A 5,858-nucleotide genomic window follows, 5' to 3' on the forward strand; every position below is an offset into this window, starting at 1 on the left:
TTTCTATATCTTTACATAAAAAAATTCACCTAGCGCTCCTCAGACATTTTATAGAGCAGGCAACAGACTCCTAAAGATTTAACAGAAACACGCCACTAGGGGAGAAATTATCTACTATAATCCAATACATGTATTTGAATTTGGTCTCTAGAATGTGTATGTCAATCATATACAGCTACAGTAATCACACACTTTAAATTCATTTAAAGTAAGTTTGTGTCTTTTTAAATATTAAATAAAATGTTTCCAATTGTGACCACAAAATTAACATATACTACCTACATAAAAATATAAGTGGGGTATTTAAATAGATTTTTAAAGTTGAGAGTGGCATAACTATACCAAGAGGTAACATTTTGAAATTAATATGATGACATAGAAGGAAGTCTTGAAACATTTCAGATTTTAAATAGAAGAAATATGTAATACATATATTAATAATTCAATTGGAAAATTATCTGGTCTGACAAGCACCTAACCCAAGACTTTTACACTCATGAACACTGGTTTCAATGTTTAACAGAATCAATTATATTAACATAATCAGTTGTTTCAATGTTCCACTTAATCAAAGGTGATGTCTTTATACTGAGATTCCATTAGTCTAAATTTTATAGTAAAATTATTTCTCTTAGTCTTTAGCTCTATTCACTCATTTCAAACTTGCAGGACCCGAATCTTAGCCTCCTGAAACAGGCAATTTGCCCTGCATAGACCCAGATAGATCTGGAAAAGTTTGCAATCAACCCCTATCTCACGTAACTACCAACAAATTTAAGATTAAAAGTAACCCAAGTACTTTTAAACACTACAAAACTAGATATATGTTTACTGTGAAATAATGGAATGCTTAGTAAACTCTTGTCTGGTGGTAGAAGTTTACCAACTTTTTAGTCTTCTGCTGGGTTTAATAATAAATAATAAAATAATAATAAAACATTCAGTTAATTCAGCTACTTAAATTTTGAAGTTGCTTCTGAAATTACAAAGGTAATTTAGATGGTTATTTTATATCATAAAGAAAGTTGTACATAGAATTTTTATTTCTCAAACAGTTCATGTGGCCTGTTACAAGCAAATTTATAGTGTAATATGTATCAGTAAAATATTAAAAAACCATGGATTTTTGTTATTGCTGTTTTTTTTGTTTGTTTTTGTTTTTGAGATGGAGTCTCACTCTGTCACCCAGGCTGAAGTGCAGTGCGGTGATCTTTGGCTCACTGCAACCTCCACCTCCCGGATTCAAGTGATTCTCCTGCCTCAGTCTCCCAAGTAGCTGGGATTACAGGTGCCCGCCACTAAGCCCAGCTAAATTTGGATTTTTAATAGAGACGGGTTTCACCATGTTGGCCAGGCTGGTCTCGAACTCCTGACCTCATGATTGGCCCGCCTTGGCCTCCAAAGTGCTGGGATTATAGGCGTGAGCCATATAGGTGCCAGGCCAACATCATGGATGTTTATGCTACTTTTAAATAGCCTAAAAATACTAAATACATATACATACAAACTCAGTGACTATAAAGTGAAAAATTAAAGTAGTATTAAGATTGTTACTAAATATACGGTATTGGTAGGAATTAAAAGTGATTACACGTGTTGCTGACAGAGATGTGGGAAAGTACATACCCATGCGTTGCTGGAGGGGGTGGAAATTGTTTCAGCCTTTTGGGGAAGCAATCTGGCAATACCTATTAAGATTTAAAATGCATATACCCTTCAAATCACATCCCCATTACTGGGAATTGATTCCAGGGAAATAAAGCACTAGTATATAGGAATAGTTCATGCACTTTTTAGGGCAGAGAGAAAAAAATGGGGTGAAAGAGTGAATGTCCATTAATGGGTAAAAAATTTGAAAAAGTTGCGGTGAAACCATACCATTCAATAACATGCAGAAATCACATAATTTTAACCTATAATCAATGATTTTAAAAATGTTCACAATATGCTGTAAAGTAACAAAGGTTAAATAGAGAAATATATAATATGAACCTATTTCTCTAAACCAAATACTACCAAAATGTTTAAATGTATATACAGATGACATATATATATATATATATATATATATATATATTTTTTTTTTTTTTTTTTTCGTGAAATGAAGTCTCACTGTGTTGCCCAGGCTGGAGAGCAGTGGCAGGATCCCTCACTGCAACCTCCACCTCTCGGGTTCAAGCAATTCTCCTTTCTCAGCCTCCCAAGTAGTGGGATTATAGGCATGTACTGTCATGCCCAGCTAATTTATGTATCTTTAGTACAGACAGGGTTTCACCATATTGGCCAGGCTGGTGTCAAACTATTGACCTCAAATGATCCACCCACCTCGGCCGATGTATATTTATTCAATTAAACATTAAAACTGTTATTCAGTTGGCAAGAGAAAAGATAATAAGAGAAAATTGCATTTTTTAGAAGTTTGCTCAATAAAAACGGAATAATATAATGTCATCTTTAGATAAAATCTTTGGAAATGTTTTTGTGTATGTTTCTTTAAAAGTATGTGAAATATAGTCATTGAAATAATGATATTTTTCGGAATGTGGAGAAATTTCAGATATTTTCTTTCTCTTTTATTGGCGAATTTTTTAAAAACAATTATTATGTATAAAATACACAATGAAAGGACTATCCTTCATAAGGGGAAAAAACCTAAAACCTAAAAGAAACATTATACTAGCTTAAATTTTTCACAATAAAAATTCTCACTGTAGTGGAAAATTTGAAGCATTTAAACCCAAGAAAACATCCTAATTTTAAAAGAAAGAAAAATGGGCAGCATCATGAGAAAAGGGATGTGGTATACACCAGCAGTTGGCCTCACCATTCATTCTCCCTTTCTTCCATTATAAGGTGATCTCTGAGTTTTATCTGAACAAATGGGCACTGAGAATAAACACTGCGTTTTCCAGTCTCCATTACAGGTAGGAATGCAGAGATGCAGGATGTGCCTAAGTTCTGCCATGCTGGCCGCAAGCAGAGGGGATGTGTGCAGTCTTAACACCTGGAACATGACTGTATCAGGCCATCTGCTACCACACAAACCAGAGCAACTCCCAGGCACTGTGATAAAGCAACAGAAGATAATAGAGCTGCCATGTCATACCCCTAGTTTGTGTATGCCTGGATTATTACAAGGGAGACAAATATACTTTCACCTTTTTAAAGTCACTGTCATTTTATTATTTTGTTAGCAGATTACACACTCCACAAACACAGAGTTTGGTACCTAGAAACGGGGCTACCTTAACAAAATTTAAAATATGAGATTAATTTAGTGAGCAGATGGTCATCAGCAAGGAAACAGATATTGCAGGCTGAAAAGTTGGTGATTCCTATGCCACGGTACATTATTTAACTGTAGGTGATAATACACATGTGGATAGATTCTATGGGTGACACGGATTGAGAAAAAGATTGGAATATCAGTGAGAGCTGGTTTTTCCTTGCCAAGTTTAGCAGTCCTACATTATCTTGAAATAATGATATTTTTCTGAATATCATTAATTCAAGATTAATTCAAGAGAGTTATAAGATTTAGCTGAATATAAGACTGGCCCAAATTTCTCAAGAACATCACTGAGACAATGGGGCCAGTGTAATGGCAAAGATCAGATAAAAATATGGCCTTTTGCCTTCTCACCCCAGCCTGCTGTTTCAGATAACCTAAAGATAGCCGTAAACAAAAAGTTAGCCAACTTGGTTGAGGAAAAGAAAGTACAGATACACAAAATCATAAATGACAAAGGAGAAATAACCACTTAAAGAGATGAAACTTTGAAAATCATGAGTCCAGGCCAGGTGCAGTGGCTCACACCTGTAATCCCAGCATTTTGGGAGGCCAAGGCAGGAGGCTCTCTTGAGGTCAGAAGTTTGAGACCAGCCTGACCAACATGGCAAAAGCTCATCCCTACTAAAAATATAAAAAATAGCCAGGCGCATCACACACCTGTAGTTCCAGCAACTGGAGAGGTTGAGACACAAGAATCAATTGAACCTAGGAGGCAGAGGTTGCAGTGAGCCAAGATCACCACTGCACTCCCGTCTGGGTGACAGAGGGAGACCCTGTCTCAAAAAAAAAAAAAAAAAAAAAGGAAAAGAAAAAAAAAGAAAATTGTGAATCTATGTTGCATAATTCTATGAAAATATATTGAAAATCCCACAAAGAGAGTTTCATTGGAAAGTACATTTTTTAAAATTGACCCCATCTTTCCAGATAAGAATTAGTTTTCTATTGCTGCCATACAAAGTTACCATAAACGTAATGTCTTAAAACACCGCACATTAATTGTTTTTCAGTTCTATAGATTAGAAATTTAATATGCGCCTCACTGAACTAAAATCAACGTGTCTGCAAACTGCTTTCCTTTTGGAGGTTCTGGAGGAGAGTATTCCCTGTTCATTTATGTTGTTGGCAGAATTCATTTCCTTGTGACTGTCCCTGTTTTCTTCTTGAACGTCAGCTGACAGTCATATCAGCCTCTGAAGTCCATTCCTGTTCCTTGGCTGGTGGCCCTTCCTCCACTGCCAAAGCCAACAACAACGGTACAGGTCAAGTCCCTCTCACGTTGCATCCCTCTCACCCAGAAGGGAAAAGCTGCCTGCTTTTAAGTACTCATGTGATTAGATCCTTCAGAATAATCTCCTCATCTCAAGGTCCTTACCCTTAGTCACATCTGCAAAGTCCCCTTTGCCATGTAATTTAACATACAGGTTCTCAGGACTAGGGCATGGATACCTGGGGGGCCTTTATTCTCCTACCACACACCCCAACACAAATTTCTTAAAGCAAAACCAAGCCAAGAAAACTTCTATCAATTTTCACAGGAGAAAAGGAGAACTAACCCTCAAATTTTAATATGTGCAGATGATTTTTAAGGGGGTATTTAGCCAAAGTTTTAAAGACTAGATAATCCAATGCCACTTAAATTTTTCCAAGCATAGAAAAAGAAGACATTTCCAATTTTTTTTTAACTTCTGTCAAAAAATTTATTACAAAGAAAATTCAGCATTGATACATAAACCTAATAAAATGGCAGTAAAAAAAATAGACAATCTCACTTCAAAATATTGAGGAAAGTTTACTGCAGCACTATTCACAATAGCCAAGATATAGAATCAACCTAGGTGTCCAACAACAAATGAATGGATAAAGAAAACATGGTACATATGCCCAGTGGAATACAACACAGGCATAAAAAAGAATGAGATCCTGTCATTTGTGACAACATGGATGGAACTGGAGGACATTATGTTAAGTGAAATAAGCCAGGAACAGAAAGTTAACCACATGCTCTCACTCTTATGTGGAAGCTAAAAGAAGTTGATCTCATAGAAGTAAAAAGTGGAAGAGGAGACTAGAGGCTGGGAGGCTAGGGAGAAAGGAGGGGTGAGGAGAGATTTATTAAAGGTTACAAAATTATAGCTAGATGGGAGGAATAAATTTTGGTGTTCTGTAACACTGTAGAATGACTATAGTTAATAATAGTACATTATATAGTTTCAAATAGCTAGGAGGGGGATATTGAAAGTTCCCAATAGAAATGATAAATGTATGAGATGACAGATGTGCTAATTATCCTGATCTGATCACCCTATATTATATATATTGAAACACCATTATGTACCCCAGGAACATGTACAATTACTATTTGTCAATTTTAAAAATAAAATAAAATTTTAAAAGCAAATAAAATTTTACTAAATAAATAAGATCATAAACCGGCCGGGCACGGTGGCTCAAGCCTGTAATCCCAGCACTTTGGGAGGCCGAGACAGGTGGATCACGAGGTCAGGAGATCGAGACCATCCTGGCTAACACAGTGAAACCCCGTCTCTACTAAAAAATACAAAAAACT

Source organism: Colobus angolensis, unplaced genomic scaffold (genome assembly GCF_000951035.1).
Source record: "Colobus angolensis palliatus isolate OR3802 unplaced genomic scaffold, Cang.pa_1.0 Scaffold5, whole genome shotgun sequence".
Lineage (NCBI taxonomy): Eukaryota > Metazoa > Chordata > Mammalia > Primates > Cercopithecidae > Colobus > Colobus angolensis.